The sequence below is a fragment of the Crinia signifera genome, chromosome 6 (assembly GCF_055691185.1).
Source record: "Crinia signifera chromosome 6, ASM5569118v1, whole genome shotgun sequence".
Classification (NCBI taxonomy): Eukaryota; Metazoa; Chordata; class Amphibia; order Anura; family Myobatrachidae; genus Crinia; species Crinia signifera.
In genome coordinates, this window is record NC_139222.1 from 24,768,289 (window position 1) to 24,781,205 (window position 12,917).

Genomic DNA, 12,917 nt, shown 5'->3' on the forward strand with positions numbered 1-12,917 from the left:
GATCAACATCCTGGAACTGCGGGCTGTGTGGAAAGTGATATCTCTGGCAGGAGAAAGATTACAGGGCCTTCCTTTGAGGATTCAGACCGACAACGCCACGGCTGTGGCATACCTTAATCACCAGGGAGGCACACGCTGCAAGCTGGCCATGTGGGAGGTTTCCCGGATTTTCTTGTGGGCGGAGCTGAATGTTCCAGCGTTGTCAGCGATATTCATCCCAGGGGTGGAGAATATTGAGGCCAATTTCCTGAGCAGGGAGGAGCTGCTGGAAGGGGAATGGAGCCTGATCCCACAGGTATTTCTTCAGATTACACTGAAGTGGGGAACTCCGGATGTGGACCTGATGGCATCAAGGTTCAACCATCAGGTGCCCAGGTTCTATGCCAGGATGAGAGATCCACAAGCAGAAGCAGTGGATGCAATGACTATCCCCTGGGAGGGGAATCTGCTTTATGTCTTCCCGCCGTTTCCAATGCTGGCGAGGGTATTGAAAAGAGTCCAGTCCCAAGGAATTCCGGTGATTCTAGTGGCCCCAGATTGGCCAAGGAGGTCCTGGTACTCGAGGCTTCAGAGATTGTGTGTGGACTCGTGGCGTCTACCTCTGAGGTCAGACCTGTTAAGCCAAGGGCTGTTCTTACACCTGGATTCAGTTTGGCTAAATTTGACGGCTTGGCTATTGAGACCACCATCTTGAAGAATAAGGGGTTCTCGGAGGCTGTGATTAACACCATGGTGAAAGCTAGGAAGTCAGTGTCTTCGGCTAACTATTATAGGGTCTGGAAGACCTATATTAGGTGGTGTGAAAGGCAGAAGTCGCATACATCGCGATTTCGACTTTCTAAATTGCTGGCGTTTTTGCAGGATGGCTTCTCGTCGGGGTTAAGCCTTCAGTCACTCAAGGTACAGATATCGGCCTTGTCGATTTACTTCCAGAAAAGGATAGCCTTGCTACCGGAGATGCAGACTTTCCTGCAAGGGGTTTCACGATTGAAACCCCCCTACAAGCAACCAGTGGCTCCATGGGATTTGTCACTGGTACTGGAGTGTCTTCAAAAGGCACCTTAAGTTTCTTACATGGAAGCTGGTATTTTTGTTCGCTGTTGCGTCAGCAAAGAGAGTATCAGAGTTGGGAGCGTTGTCATGCAAGTCTCCTTTTCTTATTTTTCATGATGACAGAGCTGTTCTTCGAACAGTACCCCAATTTTTGCCAAAAAAAAAAGGGACAAATTGAGGAATTTGGATGTTGTGCGCGCCTTGCGCATTTATGTGGGCAGGTTGAAGGGTGTCAGGAAGACTGACACTTTGCTAGTCTTGTATGATGTGCACAAGATTGGTTGGCCTGCCTCTAAGCAGACCATTGCTAAGTGGTTGCGTTCTGTCATTGCCTTTACATATACTAAGGTTGGTAGGCCTGTGCCGGCCAGGATTAATGCGCATACCACCAGGTAGGTCGCCACCTCTTGGGCGGTTCGACATGGGGCAACAGCTGAGCAGGTTTGCAGGGCTGCCACTTGGTCATCTGTTCACACGTTTGCCAAATTCTATAGGTTCCATGAGTTCGCGTCGGAGGATGCATCATTCGTGCATCATGCACCTGAGCGTACCCACCCAAAGGACCGGCTCTGGAAAATCCCAATGTTGAGCTGTGTCACCAGGACCATTGAAAGAGAAAAAGGGATTTTTGTAAGAACTTACCGTTCGAATCCCTTTCTCTGATATGGTCCTGGTGACACAGCGATCCCTCCCTTACGCTCAGTAAGTATGCCAGGTTCATGATGTTTCATGTTATATATGGTTGAAAAGTTAATTTTGAAATTGTGCATATAATATGTGCAGGCGTTTGTACTGAGTTGATGTATTCCAGTGGCTTTGAAAGATTGAACTGAGGAGTCTGGGATGCAGAAGGGAGGAGTCTACCCTCCAAAAGCTTTAGGATAGTTGCCTGGCTCCTACGGACCCTCCTACATCCCAATGTTGAGCTGTGTCACCAGGACCATATCAGAGAAAGGGATTCGAACGGTAAGTTCTTACAAAAATCCCTTTTTCACACTGAGCCACATTGATGCGGCTGGGCTACCTCCACCATCAGTCATACTCCTGTATGTCAGTCCCACACTCCTGTCGGCGCCTGAACTGCCCCACGACCACGGTCAATAGGGGTACTCGGCGGGGGAGAGATCCAGCACTTAGCACCGCCGGACACTTCTCTCCTAGACAGTGTGGCCAGAGCGCAGGAGCAGGTAAGGCTCTCTCTGAGAGTGCATACCGCTGTCACGCTGCGTGCTGGGAGAGACAGGCCGCAGCAGCTGGGGCGGACACTGCTGCTTGCGGCAGGGACTCCACTAGACCAACGGGACAGGGTGCAGTCTGGATAGTTTTATCTATTACAGGGTTTACTATCCGCTGGTGGGGGAAGCCTAGCCTGCAGCACCTCCCCCAGCTTTGGGCGCCAATCTCCCGCTGATCTGCCGCCCAGGATTCTGCTTTCTCTCTTCCTGCTCTCTCAAGAGTCTGGCAGCCATCTTCAGCATTGCGGCCAGAGCCTCCTAGAGCGCGGGTACAGCCTCCCCTGTGAAACCGTCCACACACTGTAGCGCTTTCACAGACTCCTACATCCCACTTACTCCATAGGGTACAGTGGATGATTGGGGTGCAGCAGCAGAACTTTGCTTTAGCCAGCTACTTTGGTAGTGATTGTGTCTGTGACTTAGTGCCAGTCTATTCTTTCCTATCTGTCAGTAACTTGTTGCTGTCCCTGTGTTCTCTTATATCTTCTGAGGAAGATTCAGAGGTTTTATCCTCTCTGGTCACATACGTTTGTGTATCACTCTAGGTTCCCCCTCAGGGCTATACCTATTGTATACTCCCCCCACTATTTGTGTTATCTCACTATGTCCAAACGGGGGCGCACTCAGACAGACTCCCAAGCTCCTGTCATGCAGGGCTTGTTCTGCAGGCCTGTCTGAGCAGGACGTCATTCAGGAGGGGCTGGGTGTCAATTGCTATATCCCCCCTGGCCAGTCTTCTGTCATGGTGGCTACTCAGGAGCCTCCCTGGGCAGTTCAACAATTGTTGGGCACCCTAGTGGATCGCCGTCCTCCTCCCATATTTACACCACCAGTGTAGGTAATGGGTAACTCCCCACCAGGTGGATTCACATGTTACCAGGCTAGTTAAGCCATCGGTACTCCCTGTTACCACAGGATCTTCCCTGAAGGATCCCACCGATATGCGCTTGGAGCATTCTCTCAAGGCCCACTAATGCAGTGACCTAGGCTGCAAAGGCTATTCTACCATGGGTACAGGTACTGGAGGAAGAACTTCCCCCTGATGCATCCGAAGGTGCCAGGTTATGTATTTCCCACATTAGACAGGCTGCCACATATATTATGGAAGCCATGTCAGATGCAGGAATCTTAGCTGCTGAGGCGTATGCTAGCTCTGTACAGGCACGTCGTATCATTTGGCTAAGGCCCTGGAAAGCCGACCCAAGAAAACGCTAGAGTTATCGCCGTTTAAAGGAGAAAATGTATTTGGAGAAGAACTTGATAAGATTGTGGCTTCCCTAGCAGCGGCTAAGACTGCTTGCCTCCCTACAGCTCTGCCGCAGAGACCTAAACACACTGCCTTTCGGTCCTTTCGTCCCCAAGGTAAAGCCAGAGGTCAATCCTATCCCAGGGATACCCCCACTGGCAAGGCAACCAAGCCTAAGCCTAAACAGGCCTGGGCCACTAGACAGCCCCCGGACAAAGCAGATAAGCCTGCTGCATGATGGGAGGGGCCTCCCGCAGGGAGATCCACAGCTGGGAGGCAGGATTCTTCACTTCACAGATGCTACAACTGGGAGCCCTTCTGGACACGCAGGCCTTAACACTGTCACTGCCAATGGACAAGTGTCACTCGTTACAACACTGGATTCGACTTTTTTCAAAGTCTCAATTCACTTAGCAATGAGAATTTTGGGTCTCATGGTATCCACTTTCGACATGGTCGAGTTGTCAGAGATGGGATGGACATCATCATCACATCAGAACCACCTTCCTCTCATTGACTCAGGAGGTTCGGATGTATCTTCAGTGGTGGCTCCAAACCACTCACCTAACCCAGGGTCCTCCATTTTGGTTCACAAAATGGTCTCTTCTCACTACCGATATGTGGTATGTGGACCTTTATCAGATGTCGTTTCAACTACCATTCCAATTGCCACTACAACCGGATTTGCTTAGGCAGGGGCCTTGTCTGCACCCAGATCTCCGGCGCCTGTCTATATCGGCATGGCGCTTGAGGCTGCCTTACTAAAACACAAAGGTTTTTCTGCCAAGGTTATTGAGACTGTGATTCAGGCGCGTAAACCAGCATCAGCTAGGATTTATTACCGGGTCTGGCACACTTATTTTTCCTGGTGTGTATCCCGCAAGTATGACCCTAAAGTTTTTAAGAATGCCAGAATTCTATCCTTTCTTCAAAGGGGACTAGATATCGGTTTACGGCTAGCCTCTCTTAATGTCCATATCTCGGCATTGTCATTTTGGTTCCAGAGAAGAATAGCATCTCTTCCAGATATACGTACATTCATTCAAGGAGTTCTACGTATCCAACCACGTTCCTCCTACAACACCATGGAACCTGTCTCTGGTGTTGCAGGCTCTGGCTAATTATCCTTTTGAACCAATGCAATCGGTGGAATATAAATGGCTCACAGCTAAAACAGTATTTCTATTGGCTATGGCATCAGCCAGACGGGTGTCGGATTTGTGAGTCCTCTCCTGCAAACCCCTGTTTCTCATTTACCATTGGGATAGGGCGGTGTTACAGACCAGACCTTCTCACCTCCCTAAAGTAATCTCCAAATTCCACATCAATCAGGAAATAGTAGTTCCAGCGTTCAATTCTGAGGATCTTTCCTAAGATGAACGTCTGTTAGATGTGGTCAGGGCTCTGACCATTTATCGGGACCGTACCGCGGCCACCAGAAAATCAGATTCTCTCTCTTTGTGCTGTATGGATTCCACAAGAAGGGCTGGCCCGCGCACAAACAAACACTTGCCCGCTGGATTCGAATGGCAATTCAACAGGCCTACCAACTGGCTAATCTTCCCATACCTTTGTCAATCAAAGCTCATTCCACCAGGGCGGTAGGTCCATCATGGGCAGCACGCCGCGGAGCATCTGCCGAACAACTATGCAAGGCTGCAACGTGGTCGTCTGTCCATACGCTTGTTAAGTTCTTTGCATTGGACACGTTCACCTCCCAGGATGCTTCCTTTGGTCGTCGGGTTCTTCTGACACCTCAGGCAAATTCTCTCCCTTAAATACGGCTTTGAGACATATCCCACTGTGTGTATGCTGACAGAACTGACCCGTACCACCATCAGTAGTGCTGATCCTGTGAGGTGCCAGGCTCCCCCTGCCTGATCCCTTGTGATCGACGTCACAACTGGGTGGGCACGCTTACATACTCCCGCCCATTTCAGCTGCCAATCACCGCCGGTTCCTGCAGTGGGTTATAAGGGCGGATAGCAGATTGACAGATCGCCTGTACACATAGGGCCCAATTTGTACTCCATTCGGTTGGGGGCATTGGCGGTGATGGGCCATGGGAACGCCCAGCATTTTATGGGCATTCCCATGTAAATTCCAGCGTGACGCTCAGTGCTGGGGGCGGGTGGCTGATGTCATATGAGATCAGCCACCCTGAGCCCTGGAGATATCTTTTCAATGATCTCTCCAGCATCAGGCACATGCGAGGGGATCGGGGGTGGGGGACTATTCGTCAGGGCGGGCACTCTGGGCCAGTGTGTGCGCAGCATTAGACATGTTCATGGAAGTTTTATCACTTAAACCGAACATTTCCTTCTCAATGTAACCAATTCTGTCTGTCGTCATTCATCTGTTTCCTGTAGATGGGCGCACAAGCAGGAATACCTCGGAGGGAGATCTCATTGTGTCTCCAGATTATATAATAGAAGATAAGAACATCAGACAAGATTCTCCAGAAGATATCCCCATTATCCCCAATACACACCCAACATTTCCCAGTGCAGATATTTCATCTGGTCCCTCTAGTCATGAGGAACCTTCTCCTGATCATTCAGACCTTACTACACACAGTACAGGTCATATAGATACAATATCATCCAGTTCTGAGTTTGGTAAGAGTTTTAAAAGTCAGTCAGATTTCGTTTTACATCAGAGACCTCACACAGGGGAGAAAACATTTTCATGTTCTGAGTGTGGGAAATGTTATAGAAATAAATTCAATCTTGTTATACATGAGAGGGAACATACAGGTGAGAAACCATTTTCATGTTCTGAATGTGGGAAATGTTATAGGGATAAATACAGTCTTGTTACACATGAGAGGGTACATACAGGTGAGAAACCATTTTCATGCTCTGAGTGTGGGAAATGTTTTACAAAGAAATCTATTCTTGTTAAACATGAGAGGGTACATACAGGTGAGAAACCATTTTCATGCTCTGAATGTGGGAAATGTTATAGGGATAAATCACATCTTGTTGCACATGAGAGGGTACATACAGGTGAGAAACCATTTTCATGTTTTGAGTGTGGGAAATGTTTTACAACAAAATCTAATCTTGTTAGACATGAGAGGGTACATACAGGTGAGAAACCATTTTCATGCTCTGAATGTGGGAAATGTTATAGCGATAAATCCAATCTTGTTACACATGAGAGGGTACATACAGGTGAGAAACCATTTTCATGCTCTGAATGTGGGAAATCGTTTTATCATAAATCACATCTTGTTACACATGAGAGGGTACATACAGGTGAGAAACCATTTTCATGCTCTGAATGTGGGAAATCGTTTTAGCAATAAATGCCATCTTGTTAGACATCAGAGAAACCTTTTCCATGCTTACAGTGTGGGAAATGTTTTATAAATAAATTTATACTTTGTAAATACCAGAAAAATAACATTTTGATGAGCAGATCTACATTAAACGTGAGCATTGATATGAGGATACCCCTGTTGCCTGCACAGGGATCATCTGAGAGTAAACTTGAAACCATTGACCTTTTGATGTCAGCTTGGTAATATGCCCCATACAACTGATGAATTATACAGTGATGATTATTGATTTGATTATTGTATGTCCATAAATTTCTTAAACTTTTTATATATGGAATTAAATAATTTAAACTACAGCTAATGAATTAAAATTTAAATTGTAAAAGATACTGTTCTAGTAGTATTCATTTTTTCTCAAGCCTGCACTGGTACACCATTCTGTTTTCACACGATCTGAAGGTAGAATGGGAGAAAACATTACTACAATGTTCACAAGATTTAATAAAAATTCTGGTAAAACATGACGAAATCATTCTAAATCAACTTTCACAAGAAATTATTGTTCTGGGGGAAAAACTCAAACTATGAAACACTAGATCAATTTTCAAAACTAATATGACAAATACAAGAACGAGATTGAAACCTACGAGACAGAAATGATCGAACGTAAAAAGAGGAAATTCCAACGAGATAAAATGGACTTCCAGAATAACAAAATCTTTAAATGGAACATCAGAGCAGGAAGATCCCAACAAAACACAAACAGAAGTGGAAACACCTCTAATTATACAACCTCAGAACCTGATTCTTCAGACAATGGAACAATTGATAACAGATTCTCCCGGTTAAATATTTTTAGAGACAGGCCGCAAACCAGGCAGAGAACCTGGAGAAAGATCAGGGGGGGAAGAAGAAGAAAACGGGAATAACTGGATTGGAGAGAGGAACCCAGAGAGAGGAGACGTTTCAAGGAATGATACATCCAAACTCCCCAAAAACAACCGCAATCTCCACCCTCTTGAAGATTATCAATTTAATCAGTAGAGAACTCCCCACAAACCAAGAATCCATCATAAAACGAGGTTTATCCTTCTCGCCATCCTCACAAGTAGACAGATTTGACATAGAAAAAGGCCTCAATCTTTTCACAAGGAAAATCCTCCTAAAAAAATTCTCTCCTCAAAAAACACAAAATAGAGATGACACCACTAGATCATCTGGTATTTCGAGTCATATGAACAACCCTCCCGACTCCTATAATCAGGAGGTGTTAGAAGAGGATGACCAGCCAATACTAGAAATACTACAGGATCTAGCATCCGGAAATGAGACCTATCCTCCGTCATCAATAGAACATGGCACATGTCTCCCAACACCGGAACCATTTGACAGATCAAAAATAAAGAAAAAGTCAGTATTTCTACCAGACGCAAAAATCTGTCCACAGAACCAGGTCTATCACACTCTGGTCTCACAAGATCTAGACAAATTTTTAGCCAAACAACAACGGAAATCAAGTAACATCAATGATGGAGAAAAAAGAGCACTTAAAGAAATCTCAACGATCCAAGGGGCTTAAAAGTGTTTGGCGTGAGGCACATCCAACTTGGAATCAGAGGAGACTTGGATGCCGATCTCCTAAAAAATGAAACCAAGATGATCCTCCTGATGGATTGCCTACAACCCCAAGGCTTAAATGAATACAACAGTTATTTACCTTTCTTATGATGTTCATAAAAGAATCACTACATTCAACCATTTTGCGTCAAGAACCCCCAACATGTACAGTTCAGTTACCAAGGAATAAATTCATCATAGGAAATGTATTTCACCGATGAATACAATAACTACTTAATTAAGTGTAACATACTTACCAGAAACCCCCTTTTACCAATTTACTTACCAGACCAAATCAGCAGCGCAGTAGAATCCAGCAGGGGATACGACCCCCTAAAATCATCACTATACCTTGAGATGGGCTAAAATAATACATCCACAGAGGATATTTAATAACACAATATCTCATCACAAAAGCACACACACACCCACAGTAATTGGTACAGGTTGAGTATCCCGTATCCGAGTATCCGTTATCCGAATTATTCCGAAAACCATACATTCCAGAAAGTGAAAAAATATATTTTTTTTGCTAAAAACTCACTGGGGACATTTGTAACAGCCCTACTGAGGACATGATATGTAACTGGCACTATATATGTGCAAGACAATGATTGCTTGGCATTCAAATTCAATATCTGAGATAGTACACAAATTTTGTTTCATGTTTTGAAACCTTGTTTTTTGAACAAATAAAATATATTTGTGTGTATTTTATGTGGTAATAAAATATATTTGTGTGTATTTTATGTGTTTATACAGCATACATGCAAGATACTTCAAAATACATAATTGAAATATTAAAATATTCCGAAATACGGAATAATCCGTTATCCAAAATTCTCCTGGTCCCGAGCATTTTGGATACGGGATACTCAACCTGTACTGCAAACATATCTTCCACCAAAGAATAAAATTCTGTCTAATATTGCACAATTATTACTTAATTTCACCCAATAATCAGACACACATTTTTTGCAACAATTTTTCTTTTATTTAGGATCACTATCATCACAAGGGCACATATTAAGCAATTCACACCCCCTGTCACCAGTTACTCCTAGTATACTCACCACAATTTCATAACCCTATATTGTAGGGACACACTAATTTAATTTATTATATCCTCTCACGTTTATTTGATTATTTTTCACACATTTTTGTATTACATTTCACCAAGTTTGAGCATGTTCACAAGAGCACTAATCACTTACCAATAGGGATCCAATATTAAAGGATACCCTACTGGTACATTACATTATGTATATATGGATTATCATATACTCCTCATCCTAGAACAGAGATCATATCCAGCATAAAATATACATGATACAGGGCACATCACAAATTCTGCTTGGAATATAACTGAAAACTACAACTAAGTGTAAGCAACAGGTTCTACCTTCTAACCACAGAACTGCAGGAAGAGACTGGGCCACACGCTGTATACTATTAATTCCAAGTACGTTAAATACAGGCAAATGTACAAATTTAATGTGTAAAAACACTAACTTATAAGACATACAGGTTCTGTGGTATAATATCAAATACATAGTCACCTGGGCCGAAGTCCTGCCGCTTGGGGATTGGTGTAAGCCGTGCATGTGACCAATCACGTGACCTGACGCTGCGGTCACGTGACCAGCGGCTTGACGTCACAAGGAGTAGCAGTATACGCCCTCCTGGGGAAGGGCGGAAGTTCCCTCAATAAGATGCCGGAGGGGTGTGGCCACGGCAGCCTGTGAGTGAGGTGTAGGGAGTGAGGTCCGGCTCTCCAGACATTCCAGCGGTTCACGCTGCCCTCCCTTCCCCGCCACCCGGAGCATATACCTGGGGAGCTTGTGAGAAGTGAGCCCCAGCCTTGAATCCTTCTGGTGCAGCACAGTGGGACCTGTGTAGAGAGGCTCCATCGGAAACTCTCCCGGCTGCTACAGAGCGGAGACACGCTGACAGTCCAGTGTCAGGAGGTGACGGAGGAGGGTCACGTGAGCGGGCGAGGAGGCGCAGGTGCACGGGGGAGAAAGGGACGCCGGAGCCTCTCGCCGCATCGGGCCCTGCCACCAGAGAAGTACCCGAGGCAGAGCCACTGCCAGTGATAGCCAGAGACTTTCCTGTCTGAGGGTGGGCTGTCCCGGCATCAAGGGGAACGGACGGGAAGGAGGCAGAGGACCCTTGCCCAGCAGCCCAGCTTTATCGGGAAGGAGTAGGGGATTCTGGCTGCAATAGGACTGCTGTTTATTGAAGGCTCAAGAGTGGAATCTGGTCCTGATCGGAAAATCTAGCAGGCTGGTAAGCCATATAAATATTCTATTCCTGGTATTGTGAGACTGTGCCTCTGGGGTATTATAAAAAGGAACTCCTGGTACATTGCAGCTGCAGGAATATATATGGTGAAACAGGCAGGCCAGAGTATAACCTGGTAATCCAACAACATTCTGCAGCAGCAAGCTAACAGCTGAGGGGCAAAAACCAAAATTAAATAAAGGAGTTTAAATATTAAAGGACAAAGACTGTGGCTTAACATCTATATTGGAGCAGCAGGAGTTATCTGGCCTCCATTGAGAAAAATTGTCTCCCTTTTTATTTTTTTTTCACTGCCCACGTGCTTCAAAATGGGTAAAACAGGCCAAAATACAGCCACAGCACGGCTAGAGAAATATGCGCGCCTGCAAACAAATGCAGCTAATAGTTCACAGGTTGCTACCCCCCAGTCAACCCCTACTAAAACAACTAGTACACCCCAAACTCCAGAAGTGACTTTACAGCAGGTCCTTGACGCGGTAAATAAGTGTGAGGTTCGCCTCTCTGAGCAAATAAATCAGGTCCAGTCGGACATTATGCTGATAAGGAGTGACGCTCAAAAAACTAGAGAGCGAGTGACTGAACTAGAAAGCCACATGTCCTTAATGGAGGATGCCTCTGGGCCATTGCAAAAGCAAGTCAACATGTTAACAGGGCAGCTAAGTGAGATGCGCTCTAAAATATCGGACATTGAAGGAAGGATGAGGCGTAACAATGTTCGGTTTGTGGGTCTGGAGGAGCGGGTGGAAGGAAGAACCCCTGAAAAATTTCTGGAACAGTGGCTGAAAGAGGAGTTTGGAGGGGAGGAATTTACGGCCCAATTTGCTGTGGAAAGGGCACATAGAGTGCCAGGCCGCCCACCACCTCCAGGAGGCCCGCCTCGGACCTTTATTGCTAAAATTCTTCACTTTAAAGACCGAGACACAATATTAAGGCTGGCCCGTAATAAAGGGGACTTTGGATACAAGGGCTCAAAGGTTTCTGTCTTTCCCGACCTCCCTTTGGATGTTCAACGAGAGAGAGCCAAGTTCCGAGACATTAAAAGCAGATTGAGGGAACTCGATGTAAAATATTCTATGATGTATCCCTCAAAACTGCGAGTGATCTCAGAGGGAGAAACAAAATTCTTCTTAAACCCGGGTGAAGCAGCCAAGTGGCTAGATAATTACTATCCGGGCAGGAAGCAACTTGGAGCAGACTGAAGAAATGTCGGCTTAATGTCGACATTTATTGAAAAAAGATAAAGGGGTGTTTAACCTATGTCGACTCTGGGGGACGGGGGAGGGGGGGCGCTGGAATATACTGAATGTACATATTTGTGAAAAAAGAGCTGGAGAGCCGGCCGGGCGTTTGGTGGCTATACTTAATTAACCCCTTGGTAAGAAGGGAGAGTTGGTTAGTCTTTAGTGTAGGGGTAAAGTTGGGAGCAGGTATGCCTAATGGGTTAGGTGATACAGGGTGGGGGGAGGAGGGGGGGTATGTGTTAAATGTAATGTATGTCAGTGTGATGTATTTATGTAACATGCAACCAAAAAAAAATCTAACGATCCTAAGAAAAAAGAAATTAGTCCTCATTGAGGTCGGGGGGAGAAAAAAAAAAACCTTGAATATGGTGTTACCTGCAGCTTACAGTTAGCAAAAGTAAACAGCAATGGTTAGGTTGTTAACTTGGAACGTGAGAGGTCTAAACGAAAAAGTTAAACGTGCACTGGTACTTAAGCAATGTAAATCGCTAAATGCGGATGTTATATGTCTCCAGGAGACCCATCTGTATGGGGATAAATTGTCATCATTAAGGCGCCCCTGGATTGGGTCATCCTTTCATGCCCGTTCACATCCTCCTCACGGGGGGTATCAATCCTTGTTAAAAAAAGTATATCATTTGAATGCATTGCCTCTAAAATCGATCAGGGGGGTAGATTTATATTTTTGGATTGTTATATTAATGCCATTAGGTTCTGTATTATGTCAGTATATGTACCTCCCCCTTTACGTATGAGATACTGAAGTTGGCGGTGGATTTTTCTGCGTCGTTTCCCGAAAGCAATATAATCTGTCTGGGGGACTTCAACGCAGTCATGAACCCCGCACTGGATAGATGGAGTAATTCAGGGGCGATGGTTAATATAAGGAGAGGTATAGCGGATTTTATTAGGGAAGTAGGTTGCTCCGATGTTTGGAG

General features: G+C 45.4%; 1 pseudogene across 1 annotated transcript in view; it reads left to right on the forward strand.

The window, feature by feature from the left end:
- LOC146009550 (uncharacterized) overlaps positions 1-12,917 on the forward strand; it is a 94,370-nt pseudogene that overhangs the window by 18,802 nt on the left and 62,651 nt on the right. Inside the window, exon 7 of the transcript XR_014444685.1 lies at positions 5,904-6,837. The product of XR_014444685.1 is annotated as an uncharacterized LOC146009550 (transcript). The remainder of the gene's footprint in view (positions 1-5,903; positions 6,838-12,917) is intronic.